Here is a 19681-nt window from a genome sequence, read left to right as displayed (position 1 = left end):
ACTCACAAGGTATATCTAAACTTTAAGTTAACGGTTATTTCTGGTTCTAACTGCACTTTAACAGTCATACACCTATCAAACTGTATGCAATTCCACTGCACCACAGTGATCTTATTTTAGATTCACCCTATAAGCATAAAAATATTTACAACAACTTTTGCACTTGATTTAATTAGATACTGCAACTGCAATGTAAAGACTTTTTCAAACTTATATTTCTTTCATTCAGGCATTAATACTGTAAAGCTTTATTAACATTAATTCTAATGTCATATTTGTCATATTTTCTGACTGAGCATGCCAGTATGAGTCACTGTACAAGGTACACCTTATCAGTGAAGAAAAATATGTCTAATTAAATTTGTCCTCACTGTTTATTGCATGAACACAGCCAAAGTGGTTAGAGCTTTTTTGTATAAATGACAGCCTGAGACTACATGAGGCTATGGTTGTTTTGACAGGGTTTTTGACAGACGTTTTATATGCAAACTAAAACACTATTTGGATTACTGTATATACTGTACAGTATCTACATTTTACATTACATTTATTCATTTAGCTGACGCTTTAATCCAAAGCGACTTACAATTGCTATACATGTCAGAGGTCGCACGCCTCTGGATCAACTAGGGGTTAAGTGTCTTGCTCAGGGACACAATGGTGGGTGGGTCCCACCTAATTTGCGTTTACATTTAAGAATTAGAGGTGGTGTGAGAACATTTGCAAATACTAAGTTAAACCGAAATATAAAATTCTAAAAATCAACATTTGAATACTGACCATAAAAATGGTTACTGTTACTTTTTGGGTGTCTTGCACAGTGATGCAGTGTCAACTTTGGCCACTGTACACATACTGCACAACCTCCAGACAGGACTCCAGCTTGTTCAAGGGTTGTACTATGATGCTGAGTACTGAACCAAGCTTTATCCAGCTAGAACATTTACACAATTAAACCTTCTCTCAATCTCAGACAGTTCATGAAAGACAGATAAAGGCAGAGAGGGAGGAAATGCCACACTGGATTGTGGGGTAGGGTCATGTCCGTGTGCAGTGAAGAGCTCATATACAGTTTACACATGTATTCAACCATTGTGGCACGTCATGAATTACAGAACTTTTCTTCCTGCCTTTCTCACCAAATCAATCAGTAGGAGGTATGACAGTGAAGTACATAATCTAGGATTAGATTACTACAAGGATTACTCTGATTTAGACAATTTATTAATAGATCACATCTTATTGAAATTTAGACTTACATTTGTTAGACAGGAGGAAAAAATAAGTGAACGACTTATCAATCTCTCAATTTGCAGGAAGCTTGTTTGAAGTTTTGCAGAAAGACGTCAGCACAACTGTCTTTACGTTCAGCAAATTTGCTAGCGCTCATTACGTAAGATAATGTGTAAAAGTGTAAGTCACATCTTTCTTAGTTTTACTTTTGCTTTTCAGTTTTTTTATCAAAATTGTATATTTGTCATCAGATGCATTTGTATTAGCTAAATTTCTGAAAGTACATCAGCACTTACCATGTATTCTGATTAGGTGGAATGAGTATGGTGCACATCAAGAAGAGTGTTGCTTATCACAGTCTGCATTTGCCTTAATATTCTATATATTCGTGTAGTCCTCTTGAGTCAGATCAGCTTTAAGATAAGCAGCGTGCCATTTTAAAATTATCATTCAGGGAAAGAGGTAGCTTGTAGTGTAAAATCAATAGCTGCTTAAAATTCATTGCCAGGCAATCCATTTGCCCTTTATGTTGCTAACCTTTCACTTAAATATGCACCATATTAAGATTTCATTATATACAATGAATGTCACAACAGTTTGCCCACTATTTCCCTAGTTTGCATGGGTTAACTGCAAATCATTGTGCTTGTAATGTCTGAAAAATGACTTTCATTAACATTATGCAGGGGGAAAAAAGAAAATATATGAGTCTAAGTAACCTAATAGGTATTAAAAGGCACTACAGGATATGTATGATGTTTTAGATACAAAGGCCTTTCAACAGACTGGGTGGGCTATCTGACCTCAGTTATGAAAACACAGCACAACACAAAAAAATGTCTGTATACTGGTGCTGAACATTACACCACAATACTCTGTTGATATAATTCAGCACAAATGCAAAATCATATTGGAAATATCATATATCTTTTGGGAACCTTGAAAGGAAACAGCTCACTAAGAAAACTGTTTACGTTTGACAAAATTCATATATGTCATATATTTTCTTCAGGAACAGGGGAACTAAGTTGTGGCACTTTCAAATTGTCCCTGCAAAAATAGTTGGAAATTATAACTGTGAATGAAGTTTCCAGCGTGACTGAATACTTAACATAAACACTTAACAGAGTTTTCCTGAAAGTAAACACAGAAGTACAGTACATGTGGATAAGATTGAGGTAAACAAATGACTACGTCAAAATGTAATCACCCAGTATGATGTATGGCATCAGGAAAGTGCTTCAAAATGTATGGATATGGGACAAGACTTGTGTATGATCAATGACACAGTACATTGTTTGATGTAATAATTTATTCACCCCATAAAGCTTTGATAAAACAATGTTGAAAAGCAATTTAAATTGAATTCATTTAAATGTCAATTCTCATGGTTAGGATTTTTCTATAATTGGCTATTTAATTAAAATAATTTTCATAGTCATTAATACAGCCAGCAACTTGTAGCGCACTGACGTGTTTTAATTACATGGTATTAACAAAATTGATATGCTTTAGAAAGCATGGTGAATAAGAAATAATTAGACCAATCATACATCATCCTCTTATGGACATTAAGTGTATCACAATATAATTGATGAACTTAAAAAACAAGAGAGATAAATAACTTTAATTGAACAGAGTTGGTGTACAGAGCTTGGAACAAAGAATCATACTCACGATGTATTATATTTCAGAGGCAATTTATTATCTGTAACATCATTTTGCTCTCTGTGCCCAGCACTCTCCTCTAACCTATGATTACATGACATTTGAAAGCAGTGATACTGTGTAGTCTTTTAAAATGTCCTTTTACCTTGGCTGCATAAATCTTCAAACTGCTTTTCTGCATGAGTAAGGGGGGGAGAAGCATCTTCAGACATAAGAATCATTTAAGATGCTTGGAATAAAGCACTTATTGATCATGAATATTTGTTTCTCCAAGGTTACACTGCCTTGACCCTATCTATCCTTAGACACCGTCCAACACAAACATGCCACTTGGGGTGAAAGGGAGATGTCAGAGAGCAAACATATCAATTTCTTTCTAGTTACAAATAACAGTATAGGACTTCTCTCATAATGTTAACCTATTGAGTGTTTAGTGATTCTGTATTCTTCAGATCAAATCCAGTAACTTTTCAGTGATAGTCCAAAATGTCAGTCTATTTTAGAGCTGAAATGAAATGTTAATAATTGATTAGTTGATCGACAGAAAGTGGATCTATTTAACTATCTATTAAACTATTTTGATAATCGTTTTATCATTCAAGTAATTTTTATACTTCCAGTTTCTCCAATCAAATAATTTGCTGGGGGGGGGGGGGGGGGTTTTATATAATTGCAAAATTAATCTCTATGGGTTTTGGACTGTTGGTTGGAAAACAAAAGGCATTTGTTACACCACCCTGGACTTTTGATTTGTATTTTTGACAATTTCCTGACATTTTATAGACCGGTTAATCTAGAAAACAATCAGCGGAGTAATAGATAATGAAAATAATGATTAGTTGCAGCCCTAATCTACATTAAGCTGCATTTCTGCTTCACAGTTATGCAGTTATATAATACATAATCATCTTATGGTCATGTCGTATGTATGAAGTTAAAGTAAAGTCACATTATGTGTAAAGCATGTTAGCATAAAACACACTTTAACCAAAGTAACCAAAGAAAAGTGTATGACAAACAGATAAACACAAAATTAAGTCTGAGAAGTCAGAAAAAGAAGACAGCGTTCACATGTAGCAAGAGTTCTGGGGAAGGAACTCTGAGTAAGCTGTATCTTTGAGAGTCACACAATTTGTTCAAGAGCAATACCATTGGAGAATAACATAATTTATCACCAGTAGCTATTTGCACATTTACAGTAGAGTTAATCTAACCGGACGTGTACTGTAAATATGGGGGATGTACACACAATCTTCCACCTCCTGATATAACGGTTACAGGTTCCGCTGAGCTAATAGAATACTCCTTCACACAAACTATGTAAAATAACAGCTTTCTGGTAATGTAACTACTCAAAAGAGGAGCAAATGGAGCCCACTTCATTTTCAAAGAGCCAACCTCACCAATAGTCCCACAATTAGAGTAGTCACAGCCCACATCCTACAGTACTTCATTTGCTGCCAGGCAGCATCCAATATAACTGGGGTGCAAGAAACAGAGAGATTTGTGGATATCTAAATTGCTAAAGCAGGAACCTGTATAAACAGCGGTAATTACCGGGCCATTGACAGTCTCTCAGTGTTGTGCTCATTCTGCCACAGCCACAGTGATTAAAATGAATCCTCATCGACTTCTCCATTAAAGCGCTGGCAGGAGCGATCCCGTGACCTTTCCCCATTGATTGAACATAACAATCACAATTCAATTGTAATGCAAAGAGAACATTTGTTATAATGTACACAAGATGCATGAGCCATTTCCTGGGAGCGGGGAAGGGTAATCAATGGAGTGACTCTTGGCGTGATGCAAGGAGAATGAGGCTGTGTTTGCAGGCCCTAATTCATACAGCCTGCAGTGTATGATGGGAGGCAATGATATGCATGTAAACACTCTGATTTCTCTCTGCTCATCATTCAATAGGATAACAGTAAATCCTGATTTCTTTATCCATGTACACTAACCACCCAACGCAGCTACGATTGGCAGTGATGCAGGCACAGTGCATGTACACATAGCCTGTTACATTTCTGATTCAATCGTTCAAGAGAATTGACTTACTGTAACATATGGCTTCAGAGACAACAGGCTAAGTACCCACATAAACCTATATATTATTGGAATAATATATATAACACAGCTATACTGCATGTTCTAGTGATAGTCAAGCAAGGATAAGCTTGTAAACATTCATTTCTAATGATTAGATAAACTCAAGCAAGTGAAACCACAACTTCCATGTGCCACAGAAAAGAAAAGCATGATAGGCATAACAACCCATCACCGTTCAGTCCCTCTTTAAAAACTGCACTTGATCATGTCTTTCAAAAACTGTCTTATGAAGAGTGTATGCGAATGATGTCCTTAAGGGATTTCTTTTTAGAATCAGGAGATTATAGTTTACACGGACATTAAACAGATTAAACCAGTCAGCTCTCTAAAGGCAGTTTATCTAATGGAGAAAATGTGGTATGCTAATTGAGAAATTCCGATGGTAAAATTATATTTAAACCTCTGTCTCTCTCTCTCTCTCTCTCTCTCTCTCTCTCTCTCTCCCTCCCTCGCTCTCTCTCTCCCCTCCCTCTCTCTCTCTGCTGGAGAATTTTAGTTTGGCTTGATGAAATCAAATGGCTAATCACAGCCATAAGCTGTGAGACACTGGCTGAGTGAAACAGTGTTTGCCATGCTAAAAGGTAATTGTCTCAGAAAACTTCATCGATGACAGATTCAATTCCATTTAGTAAATGTTTAATAAATGCTGTACAAACAGGCAGGCCTATCTCGCTGTGCTTAGAAAACAAAGGGAAACTTTAATTGCTTTAATCATCCCTGGCTTTGACATTGCTGTTGGCCTTAAAAATAGCAGTTAACAGAAACTGTCCTGCTGAGGAAATTGAACCACATTTGGAGTATGATCCGTAATTAAGATAGGGGCATCCCGAGCAGCTTGGTCCAGGCAAACTGTTGTGACTAGGAAAAACATTCCAAGTCATACAAAGCTATTCAATTAACAGAAGGACATAAGGAAAACAACCTCCCTATTATGTATCACTTACTTTAATCAGATTGAAAGCGATTGTATCCCTTTTTGAAAATCCCTTAACACAAACATGTTAATTAACAGATAGGAGGGTGGAAAGATGTATTTTTCATTAGTGGGTGAAATAATGTTCCCCTTTAACATCAAGGAAAATCAACTGCTTACTGCAGTGAAACCAGTCAGCGGTGTAAATTCCCTGCCAGCATTTTTATTTAAAACCTCATTAATGTGTTTCAACCCAGCATAGCTGTACCTTTAATCTGCACTAAAAGGAAATAATGCGTTTCCTGCTTTATTTACCAGCCTTACTTAACAAGTGTTCCTGTACAATTAGAATTGTTAATAGATCTGGAAACAAAAGGACTTTGAAGGTGGGAAAGTGCTGACATTATTTCACAGGGGAAAAACACTCTTGAGAAAAAAGATCTGCTGTAAATGTAGTTTCCTGGAACACAGGCACACTGCAATGTTGGTCTCTCTCATTAGAAATGCCATGCACAGGACATAAATCAAGGCCCGTAAAACATTTCATTGCCACACCACACTAAATTACACACTTGCTGGTTTGCCACACTGATTGTGTTTAAACATTGTAATTTTACTTTATTCCCATTAAATCTATGCATAGTTTTACAATCCATAAACAGAGTATCTGTAATAAAAGTTAATAAATGTCAGAATTTGCATTTGGAAAAAAACACCCTGCTACAGTTTTGCAAATATCAATCTATGAACCTTTCAACATTTCGTCAAACAAAATGCTAATTGTACCTTTAGGAATTTAGGAGACAAGTGACAAGAAATGAGATGCAATGTCCTTTAGAATCAGGAAATCAGCTAAGCTGGAATACATTAAGTGTGAGGCCAAAGCAAAGTAGAGGAGGACTGTTTTTGTAGAGAACAAAAGACATTGACAGGACATATATCCATGTCATAAATTATAATCTTACAGTTTTTGTATATGTTCTTGCACTTAAGTAGCACACACACACCAGTTTGCCATTTGACCCATTTGTTTGCCCGTTCTGTTGACTAATGTTTCTTCTCCTCCATTCCCTTTTGTTCTTATTATTGAATGATACTCTATTGATATAAGATACATGAAATTATTCATGGTAACACTACAGATGAAAATCTGAAAGAAATATTATATTACAGTGATTACAATTGAAAATAAAATATCAATAGTGTCAGGTTGACCTTTTGTTGACTGTACTGTCTGTCAGACATTAATCACATTAGTCATCTTAGTATCACTGATGGCTAAGTGACTGCATATCAAGATGTATGAACTAGGGAAAGCAATCTTGTGCTACTTTATGAACTAAGGAACCACTAATCCCGCTTTTTATTTCCTTTTTGATTCTGATCTAGGTATTTGGCCTGATCCAGTACCAGTGTTTATTTGTTTTTCATTTTCAGTTAAAAATATGTATTCCTATCTGTGTGGAACAAATTCATTGGGAATATTCTTCTGCATGTGAGGTAACATGAAGCTGTAACTACTATACTTCTTAGCTATTGCAGGAGGCGTAGGTTAGGTTTGTGTACATTTTAATTGTGTTTTTCTATAAGATTTATAACTGTTTATAACGTAACTAGCAAAAAAAACCTCACTCATACTTGCCAACACCCAGTTAGTTAAGGTCGTTATCAGCACTGATATCAATCCAGTGTATCAGAGCATTGTGTCTGTAACATGAACACCAAAAGGCAAACTTCAAATTACTCTACTGCTATGGGAGCCAAGTTAAACACAAGCTGCTCCAACAGCATCAACATGCTGTAACAATAGAAGGAATCCATGATGTACAACCATAATCTGTGTGTCACATGGGTCATGTTTATGTTTAGTTATCAGAATCATCACGTGATACTGATATTATGGTGCATGATACGATACTAAAATGTTATATTATGAGTTAGTACAAGAAGTCGTTCTTCATTTTAGTATCTAAGCTGTAATACATCAAAAAGTCTAGGCAGGGCAGCACCATGTGTTATAATATCTCACAGTTTGCAGTAGGTCACTATCCTCTGCTGACTTAATAAACTATGCATCTAACAACAATGATTATTCATGTCATTCTTCAAAGGTCCTTGAGAGGATCTCGATGCTGCAGCGATTCAACCTTTCGTATTAATTGAAGCTTGACTAAGATTGTACCATCTGGGCCCTTGTACTTCATGATTAATGCCAAAGAGTTGATTCATATGTGCAATTGGAGTTTAATAAACAAGGATTTCAGAGTTAAATGGCACATACAAATGCTTGGGATGAACTCATTCATAGTATCTAATTTGTGTTCTTGTTAATAAAGCCCACTCATAATTGCTCACTACAATCATCTCCCAGATACACAAATATGGGGATTTTGTGATTAACATAATGTGTTTCTTCCAGAGAGGATATAATCCTACAATTCTAAGATGCCTTCAGACATATGAACATAATATTCTTTATTTGGTCCAAATTAACTTACTACTGGTATAGCATGATTAACACTGGCACAAATAAAAATACTGTTAATCATTGTACAGATTAAGAATCAACAAACTTTTCCCTTTTGAAACAATGTTGTTTGTACTAGACATTATGGCTTAGCAAACAAAGTTAACTTTGTAATTCTTTTCTTGCTAACATTGTCTATTTCAATGTCAAAGTACTTGCTGCAGACTTCATAATAGAAAGCATTAGCGCTGCTGATGGTATCCCAATCTGACACAGAGGCACCACACAACAGTGACCTCTACAGGAACCCAGAACACATCAACTGCAATGCTTACTATAATACTGTTACATGCCTTTGCATGTCTCGCGGATGTTTTCAGGTCATGGACCCCAAAAATGGATAGATTATTTTCAAGATTTTGTTCTACAAAAGAAATATCTTTGTTACTGTTATAGTATTTATCATGTAATAAAACAACAAAAGTGTGAAAGTGTGCTTTGACTCTAACTCTATGATATTATTACGAAAGAAAATGATTCCTTGTTTACCTTCAGATCCCTTTGAATTTGGCTCAGCAAGACTCAACAGGAACCCATGGACATATCTTTGAGAAACACTGACAAATTTTCCCAACACAAACAAAAAGACCAAAACTGATTTTGTTTAGAAAAAACATCACAAATATTGTTAATTTAACATAAATTTACCTGTAAACACTGTATTGTTGATGTCCTACTTTGACTATAAGCTGCATAAAGCAGCAGATCAAGATGGAGAAAGACATTATGGCAAGGTCTAATGCAAGCAGGTGAGGCTGCTGCATATCAACAAGTATTGCCCTCACACACGCCAACCTCTCTGCTTTTAGTTGAAGACAAAGAACAGTGCAGAGCAGTGTCTTTACTGGGGTAGAGGAGGAATGGGAGAGTGCCAAGCCACGCAGACCACAGCCAAGTGCAGGATCACAGAGGAGGAATGAATGATGCTTAGATAAGGGACAAAGTAAAGAGGGCAGACCAAACAGGAAAACTAAGAAGGGAGAATGTGCGGGGCGTTGCCTGCCTGAGCAGGAAAACGAGCTGATACGAATATGTTGCTTTCTTTTATGTTTTTTGTTTTTTTGTGTTGTGTAATGTTGTGCTTTGTTTTTTTACCTGAATCAGTATTCACAGAAAACATCCCAGTTTGGTGTATACATTTCAGTCAGGGCATAAGTAGAACTCTGAGATGCATGGACACCGCAAACCTCCTCTGATTCTATCATTAAAAGTTTTTATTATTTTATGGCATTGTAAACAAATCCTTCCAGGTTTGAGATCAGGTCTTAGTTTACAGCTAACATAAGACAGTCTTGTATAAGGAAATCCTAGACCCAGCGCCCTACCAGAATCTAATCCTCCTCTCCTTGGCACAAGGCCCATCTGTCTGCCAAATTGTGCATGAATCTGTTGAGGTTTTGAGATATCTAGCTGACAAAGAGACACAAAAATGAACTATGAGAAAACATATAGCTTCTTTAGTGGAAGCAATAAGTTATGCAACACTTTTACTGCAATGTATCTGTAACAGATTTGTGAAGTGGTAATGGCTTCTTTCATTAGAAATACATTTATTACAATTTAAGAGCAATATATCTGACACTTAGTCACACAAAGTGTTATGTGTAAAATATGCATTTCTTGAGCGAAGGTACTCATGACACAATTGCAGACCTTAAAATGCAAAATTGGTAATTGAGAATAGGGCCAGAATGGGAAAAAAAATAATCTACCTCTTTTCCCACACAAGGGACCAGGAGAACACAGGCTATGTTGTACCCCCCTTTCCTTTTTACCCGAGTTCTCCTTTATGTATTCAAATTCACTTCAGCAGCATAAAATTCTCCCAAGAGACAGCATTGTCCTCCTGCTTGTCCCTTGGGCTTCCCATCTCTCAGTAACATCTCTTCACTCCACACAATTTAGCCCTACACCTAGCAGACAGGCTTTTTCCACAATACCCTCTTTTTAAATAGTTCAATGCAATTTAATGAAAATTAATTAAAATGCTTTTAACAGCCACGAGTGAATGCATAGAATGTTTAAAAGGCTTTGTGCAATTTATTCTAGTTTCAGTTTTTAGTAGGACAGTCTGAAACAAATGCACTGAATAGCCTTTCACTGTTTTTTCCCCTGAATTATAATCTCTGTTGTGTTATTATGTGTGAAAATAAAGGGTACACACATTTTCTCTCTCTCTGTCTCGCTGCATTCAGGAAACTTAGAATAGCAAATTTTACACTGATGGCTGAGTTGCAATTGCAGTTACAAATGTACGAACACTACACTTTCATAATAATGCGGTCCAAATGCTTCAAAAGGCGCGTAGGTCTGCTCTAGTGAACTTGAATGTGTGGTCCTTGGTGCATAAAGTAAGCATAAGGCCAACTCTATAGAAATGAGGCTTTACTGAATGAAATGAAAAGCCTAAGGCATCAGAGTTAATATATTAACATAGGGGAGGACTAACAGACAAAAAATACTAAGAAGTGCAATAGAACAAATGATAGAGAGCTGTACAGAACTAATAATTATCCTGGCTTATATTTTGACAAGTCTTTCACTGAAGTGGTGATCATAAGTTATAGTCTAAAGGTAGATCTGTAATGTTTTGAGTAAAAATAATAAAATGTAAAATGGCACTGTGGACTTATCTATGAGGGTTCCTGCCAGAGGCTCTCACCAAATAAAAATCATCACATAAACCACTTTTGTGGGAGTGACTCCAAAGTATCACAATATTATCATATCAATTCACTGTTAGCATGATGCAAATAGGCTCAATGGCATTCCTGCCTCTACAAAACTCTCCCAATGGGTTCTAATAAAATAGTACAATTTCCCACTCTCCATTCTCCCTCAGAAATGTACCAGTCTGCAGCCCTGTGATCTACGACAGACAAAATGAGACGCAGCAGCTACAACAGAACTGAGAGACAGTCAGAGTATTCCCTGCGCTCCTTGAATAGATAATGCTTTTCCTTCACATTCCTTTATTCTTTCAAAAAGAATGCATCAGAGGCCAAATATTAATTCTTCTCGTCATATGGAGGAGCTACGCAAGTGGCATACTAGGATGGGTTTTTGAATGATTAAGGGAACACATAAAGGGTTTCTTGTGGCGCTTTGAACTTTCTGCAGAGTTCTGAGAACTCTCCACTTATTCCCCACTCTGCAGGAGACTTGATGTTAAAAGACAACATTAATGAAAGCCCTGTAACAGGTAGAGACAGAGGGATTAATGCAATCTAAACACAGCAAGCCTCTCAGAACTGGCTCTGGCTAGCAGGTGAATGGGGATCCACTTTTCCTCACTTTTCCTCTGTCCTCCCACCATGAATCTCCTTTAAAGAAATGCCAATAGATCTGATTGCCTGATTCTCTATTCCCTCCCTCCCTCCCTCCCTCCCTCCCAGGGCCCATGAAGATGCATGTGTGGGGGAATCACTTCAAGGAATGACATTGACTGGGGATGTGCTGACTTGCACCACTGTTTGTCTTTTGATGTGAGAGATCAAATCAATGTACACGGCGTTCTCCGAGCAATGTGCAGGCAGATTAGCATTAGCCCGAAGGTGCGTGCTTGCCCTCAATCATTAGCATTTACGTCTGACTCTCCAAATAATTAGGATTTACTCAGTCCTGTATAGCACAGGATAGGTGCAAAAAACAGCATAACATTTAAGATGGAGGGTAAAGTAAGGCTGTCATAATGAGACTAACGCCTACATAAGCCATAGACACTGCCTGACACTAACATTTGTTATTGATGTGAGCTGCGTTATTTGTCACTGGTCTGGTGTGCAATGGTGCCTTCACATGGAAAATACCACCATGAGATCTCCTGAGTGCTTAAGTCAGATGGATTGAATGCTCTTGAACACTGATAAAGGTTGATTTCAGGTTGTGCCAACATTATTGTGGGCAAACTAATGCAGAATAATTGTCATATTTTGTGCTGTCAAAACCCAGAACAATAACATCTTTACTGCTCTAAAGTTTACCTTTGCATCACAAGCGAGAAATTAGCACATTGTCTTAATACTCAACACGTGAGTTTATTTTAATTCATGTTTTGTATATTTTCTGACAAATACATATCCTAACTGTCCTAAAACAGAAGTACTCAAACAATAATTGCGTAAAGAAACTATTAAGGGGTGCAACTTTGAGATTAAAAAGGCATAAGGATCTTGGCAGTGCATTTCTGCCACATTTGAATTCATACTGTTTGCCTGTAACTTCATGCTAATGATCAAAGTTGAGGGGGGGATTCTCCTGAGTGCAAGTTATGAAGATGAGATGAAGAGAGAGAGGGAGAGAGAAACTGCTTTGCTGCCCTGCTTTGAACACTTTTACACTTTCCAACAAGCTTTGTTTTTTAATTGGCTGAAATTAATCTTAGGGATGTAGATGCCTGATTTGCATTCATTAAAACCCAACCAAAAGAAGTCATGCTTAATTCCAATCAAATTTGCTTAATTATGCATGGCGAGATATTCCCAAATGAGCTGTGGATTTTTGTTAGACACTTTTTTTGTTTCCTATAGCAAATAAAATGTAATGAAGCTGTCTTTTTGTGTTCTACTGAATGTTGAGGAGCATATGAGGAGCACCTTGAGCCTGAGCTGAAAACAATATTACTGCTAAAGTAATTATAAGAATCTGCATTTTTCATTGTTAATTGTGGATGTCAGCATCATTAATTTTAATTTACGACAGGCAATAAAATTAAGAATACTTTGTGCTGATGTTTTAAATCATGCCTGTGAAGGGGACACATAATGCAACTTAAATCTCAAGTAGATATTGATTGGTGTGGATGGTCTTTTCTATGAATCTTAAATAGGCAGACGCTGGGAATCTGCTTGAGACTTCACTTTTACAAGTTAACTCCAGCACCAGATAGCACCAAGTGCAGTACAATTAAAGAAGTGTCAGTTTATGCACACACATACTGAATCAGCAAACTGCATAACAGAATGATGCTGAACCAGATAACAGTCATAAAGGAGTGACTACAATATAACCTAACCATGACTAAATCTCTTCATGAAGAGTTTAGAATAATAACACATCTACCTATCCAAATAAAGTAAATCTGTACCGTGCTACATTTTCTGAGCAGTTTTCAGTAGTCCCTGCTTTGTTATTTTGACAATCATATTAATTAGTTTGTCTGACAATGTAAGGTTGTTTGTACAGACAGAATGAAGGCAGAATGGAGGAGTTTGAGGTGTGGTATGTACAGTACGTGGTCTATGGGGGATGACATTATGTGTTTCTGCTCCAACACTTGATTTATAGCTTCATTTGGACCGCGCTTGTACGAAACACATCCTGCTGCTGCAGGAGCTTTAGTGCATTGTAGTCTGAAAACAAAGGAAGAATAAAATTGATCTTTCTGGACACACACAAAATCAATGAATGGCTATTTCCTGTTCCATGGCATGTTAGTCCAACTGACTTGCTCAATCCTTGAACTTTCCTTGTGTCCTCATTGCTAGAGAAGAAAGGTCTTCAGAGTTCAGTGGAAACTTGAGATTGTGTCATTTCGGATCCCATGATCAGAGAATTTTTGTTTTCACTCTGCCTTGACCCCTAAAAGGAAGATATTGAAAGGACCTCAGGTTCATTTCAATGCTATTGTTTGCTTGTATGCTTATTGTTATTCCAGGTTTTAAATTTATATTGTGCTGATTTTTGTTGTAGTCTGCTATTAAATAATGTTATAGCCAAAGGGGGGGAAATTAACCTTAATCATAGTCTGGAAATGTGTGGACTGATTTGGAAATTCCACATGCTTTACTATTATTTTAGAGGAATTGGACAATGCATTCTGTTGTCTAACAAGGTGATTGTGTTTCCAACAGAAAAAGACTTAACAGTGATGTTCAATTGTTCTCCTTCAGGCTGGCTGTTAGCCAGCAGCTCCTTCATGACACATGGAGCTGGTGCACTATCAGCTCCCCTCTCCTCTTCCTGTCTGCTTTCCTGGCGGTGACTGAAGCAAGTCACTCTAATGCAACAATGATGGTGATTTCACTCTGCTTATCGAAGCGAGTAAGTACTTAAGCAGCTGCTTGTACTTTGATCCAATTTACTTCCTGAATGTGTGCTTCCTCATGCACAGTAAACAGGCCTGCCTAAGTTGTCATTAGTTCAAACCCAAGGCAAATAGTTCACATGATTATTGTTTGCTCATGTTTTGTTCTGCTTTGTACAGTAGCTCTGTTAACAGAAGTGAGTTAACTTTAGTGACAGGCCTTCTCAATATGGGGCAGGTATCAATTTGTACTTTATGGCAATGGCTGTAATTCAATATTGCCAGCGGCACTCAGGAGGTTGAATGGAAAAGCCATAAGTTGAATACCGCAACCTTTAACATCATTGTGTGCTTGACTCATCCCCAAGGACAGGACAGATAAAAGATGATCAGTAAGAAAATTGATAGCACTGATTTAATAAACATCCTCAAAATGATCTCTGTGACCTGCAGGTAGCGCGGCAGTCACTCGTACTTTGCCTGGGTTAAAGAATCAAGTGAGATGATTCATTTGAGTGACTGAGGTAGTTGAGTTTGATGGATCATTCCTAAAAGCATCATTGCTAATCTTCAGCTCCTCTTTTTTAGGTTATTCACAGATCAGTGAGTTTTCCGGCTAATCCTGGACCTGACGCTGCTCTTGTCTGTGTACATGGTATTCATCATACTCTGACAGGAAGAGTCCTTCAGACGACAAATAACCTTCAGAGAGGGGAGGCAGGCAAGCAGTAGGTGTGCAGTTATTTTGGATACATTTCACAGTGGAGTAGGAAAGCTGCATGGGGAGATGTATGGTGTCCTTGTTGGGTGCGGAGAGATGGACCCCTCTCCGTTTCCTAGCATAATCATTCTGAGCCTCAGCCATGCCTTCGACAACTCAATCAGACAGCCCTCTACCTGTAAAGTGGCTGGGTTGATTTGATTGCCATTTTTATTGGATCCCGGTCACATAAATCAAACCAATGGGGACGGCTGTACAGACGTGACCACTCGTCATTCGCTAGTAGCCTTGGAAACATTGTTTCGGGGGCCGCGTGGCTGTCATCCGAGGTAAATCAGGGGTCTGAAGTTTCTTTCCTCCAACACAGGAGCATAGAGTTAAATCATCTTGAAAATTGATGTCACTGTGCCCAAGTGTTTTCACCTATCCCTTGGATAGAGTCCCATCAACTGGTGACAATGTCAGCACTTTTACCCTTCTCTCTAAAAAAGGATGTCTCCTGTCCTCTGGGCTAGAGGCCTGTTGTGGCCGATAAGAGCTGTTAAAGTTTTGACCTTTTTCATTACTGATTTTTGTCTGCTTGTTTAAAATATAATAAATCTTTTGCTGCTAATCCAAACAACTAGAAACTTTAAAGTTTACAGGCAAATATAAAATAAACCTTTAGTAGTAAATGTGTTGACAATTTCTATTTATGTCTTGCCTCAGATGCAATCAGAACAACTAAATCGGGTGGTTAGGTCTATTTGTATTGTGAGAGTAATGTATCCTTTAAAATTAAGTAGACCTCCATTCTAGGTGGTAAACTCAGAGACCCTGTCTTTGAAACTTAATACATCGTTCATTGCTAAGCACTGTCTGGTGAGCTTTTTGATTCAGTGTGAACTGATTAAGTCTATCATGTCCACCAGCGCTTACAGTGGGAACATATTAGATTAAATACAGGTAGCTAATTTCCTCCTCTGCATGGGTGAGTGGGAGTATGAATGAAAGTGATGTAAAATTAATTTAGACCTCTAAAATTTTGATCACGCCGAGGCTATTTTGGTTCTCATGATGACAAGTAATAGGAGGTTGTTGCTTCCTAACCTCACAATATTAACACGTTTGCCTATAGGGCTTTCAGGATCAATTTCATTCAGCATAAATATCACTTGATCTGTAAAACAAATTAGAAATAATAAAAGCAATAAAAATGCACCCAAGCTCTATTGAGATGTCCCTCCTAGCCATGTGTCAAGACTGAAGACATTAATGATACACGGAGGAGAGAAAATTACCATCTAGGATACGTCCGAACCAGTAAACTGGTAAACAAGCTGGCCGTTAGGAGTGGGGATGATTTGAATCAACAAGGGTGAACAGATATGGATACTCCGCGCATTAGTGTTAATAGGAATAGATTATGGAGGGATTTCGTGGAGTGACCTTCAGTGCACTAATTGAAATAGTATTCCGAGTCAGCAGTGGAGTAATCAACTTAAACACAGAATCATAAATCATCATGAATAGCGCTGTCACAACCAAGCCATTAGCCTCGTGTTTTTTCCCCAGCAACCTCATGAAAATATCTGCCACACCGATCCGTAGGTTAATAGGAACAGAAATGGCATTTAGAGTCTATTTGGATCAAATGTACTGTGAGCTTGAAAGTAGAACTTTGCTAATTTGCAGGTAATGTGAATTGATGCAGTAAGGGTTGAAGATAGTTCAGGCAACGAGTCAACACAATAACTCAGTAGGAAAAAAAACGCAAGAGCTTGGTAAAGGCTTGATCATACCACTGCTTTGTGACAAGTCTTCTCTCCACTGTATGTGACCAAGAGGCCCAGTATTGGCTAGATATGTTCTCGTGCAGAGGTTAGGTAATCATATTGGCTTGGTGTGACCTTTGGCTTTTGTTATTAATTATGGCTGACAAAAATGCAATAAACTGTGGGACCTTAGAGCTACACTTCTAAGAATGTGCAGGGAGCGACACTGTGTTTGTGTGTGATATTGCAGGTTGTTAGTAACTACACTTTTTATTAGATCTAATTCACATAATGCAAGTTTATTTACTTATTATCACTTATTGCCAATTTTTTTCAAGTATCCATACAGAGTGCTTTGTCAAAGTTTACAACATCTATATTAATATCAACAAGTGCTCTCACAGTAAATAGCTTTTTAATTGCAACTAAAGTGAACGAATTAGATTCTAAACAGTCGGTTAGTGTCAGTAAAACGTCTTTCACACAACAATACCCAGCAAACTTGTCAGAAATGCTGATAAGAGGGCCGATCCTGAGCGCTTACACGGCATTAATCAAATAGCAGGTCTAATTAAAAGCGCTTTAAACAAAGCTTTTTTTCTAAATGTTGCTCAGGTATGGCAATAATTTTTGATCAGCCAAGCCTGGAAGACAAATAATTAGAACTGCCACAGCGGCCTGATGAGTGATGTCAGCATCTCCGAGTGACCTTCCCCTGCTAATTAATTTTCATTCCAGGGAAAAAAGACCCCGTTGTTGCACATTATTAATTGAGTTCATGAAAAGATGCACCTGATTAATTTTTGTTGATAATACTTGTCATTCTGGCCACCGTTCGCAATCATTTTATGGGTTTTCATCTTAGTCTTTTTCAAAGTTGATCTAAGTCATCTTTACTAGAGATTAATTTGTCCAAAGTAGAGCTGCCCTGTCCCAACAGACAGCAGGGCCGCAGTCTATCTCACTTAGACGCCTGGTGAACGCATGGTTTCTCTTTATCAGCATTTGTTTATTCTTATTTACTCTAACACATTTATAGTGGGCACTTTGTGAGAGTAAGTGAGAATAATTAACCTTACCAATAAATAATTAACTTTTATTACCACACCATGTGATGAATGTATTAAAATGCCACTACAACACTAAATTCAAGTTAAGCTGCTTTATAAAATAAAGGTATGGTAACCTTTAAGTGGCAATCAAGTAGGCCTATTGCTGGATATGTTGTACATCTAATGTATGAAAATACTTGAATGTATGCACAACAGCAGAAAATGCTGGGAAGACTAACAAGAATGGAACAAATTACAGGGCTGTTTACTTGAATATTTTATTGCTGAAACAATATGTAGAATCCAAGGAGGGTTAAGGGCAACTGGACTTGTTTGAAAATACTTGAAGACGTTTCACCTCTCACCAAAGAGAATTATTCAGAACTGACTAACAACCTTGATTTTAACCAGCCTTTGACTAACTATGACCTGGATGACTGAGAATCTTCACAGACAATATGTATAATATTGATGCAGCAATAACTGACACAGTTTCCATTAAGTTATGGAAAAGTTAAAGAGCTATCACCATGTTCTTTATGGGTCAATCTGTCTCCCAGGCCCCTCATATTATATAAGATTATAATGAAGACAAGTTTCAAAAATCAGACTTGATTGACAGACGAGTTTAAAGGCATATCAGATGCCAAAAGGCTGCACAGCGGCACTATGAGACTGGATTTTACAACTTGATCATGAGGTAAACCTTAAAATCACCCCGTTCAAGTTACATTGCTTGATGATGCTGCATTGCATTGTGGCAAGAGCTGGGCAAGGTTCAACTTTACTGGTAAGATAACCTCGCATTTTTTCTGCTGTGCCAAAGAGTTCAGGAAGGAGCCAGCACCATGTGAATCTGATGTGTTGGTGTGGTCCTCATAGCTTTCTCCCAAAAGCTGGCTGCAGCACCTGCAGCTTCTACTGTTGCAAGCTGTACTATTTGTCATAGAGGCAGCAAAGATTCCTCTTAAGGAAACATTAAATGTGTATGACAGTAGGGTTGGGATTTGATAGCTGTAATACAGTATTAAATCTGCTATACTGGCCTTGTTGCTTTCTAAAGTTAATTACTGTGAACTTATTTTATCTGTTACCTGACTTGAGGTCGACTTGTCACATCATTTCGGGGATCAGAGCTGCTTGCCAACATTCCAGAGCCAGGATCAGTGGATGGACGCTTCGCTCAGGTAATCCCAAACACTGCAAAGTTAAATCAGGTTGTTAGTATTACCTATATCACACACACAACTGTAATGCACTTACACATAGCATTAAATATATATTATTTGACTTTACTAAAGACTTAGCGCTGCTTTTGACACCATTGATCACAACATCATGTTAGACAGACTGAGGCACTGGGTGGGGATCTCTGGTACTGCCCTAGAATGGTTTTCATCCTACCTGTCAAATAGGAAGTTTTGCGTGTCTGTAAACAACTATGTCTCCTTGTTTTGTCCAGTTAAATATGGTGTGCCTCAGGGGTCGGTCTTAGGACCCATTTTGTTTTCCTTGTATCTGCTTCCCCTTGGACATATTATCCATAAACATGGCATTTCTTTTCATATTTATGCTGATGACACACAAATATACTTGCCCGTTAGATCCACAGACCCTGGAATGCTGAGTTCACTTAACAACTGCCTTTGTGAAGTTAAAAAATGGATGTCAAATAATTT

The 19681-nt window shown here is 37.6% G+C and overlaps 1 protein-coding gene across 13 annotated transcripts in view; it reads right to left on the bottom strand.

The window, feature by feature from the left end:
- The window catches only part of dachd (dachshund d), a 117980-nt gene that overhangs the window by 91165 nt on the left and 7134 nt on the right, over positions 1–19681 (bottom strand). For all 13 annotated transcript variants that reach the window (XM_046054027.1, XM_046054028.1, XM_046054032.1 and 10 more), the window contains one exon: positions 19097–19202. The gene's annotated coding sequence lies outside the window, so the exon portion shown is untranslated. The remainder of the gene's footprint in view (positions 1–19096; positions 19203–19681) is intronic.

This window comes from Micropterus dolomieu, linkage group LG07, assembly GCF_021292245.1.
Source record: "Micropterus dolomieu isolate WLL.071019.BEF.003 ecotype Adirondacks linkage group LG07, ASM2129224v1, whole genome shotgun sequence".
Lineage (NCBI taxonomy): Eukaryota > Metazoa > Chordata > Actinopteri > Centrarchiformes > Centrarchidae > Micropterus > Micropterus dolomieu.
The sequence above is the reverse complement of the archived record's forward strand: the minus strand, read 5'-3'. Positions and strand labels throughout refer to the sequence as shown.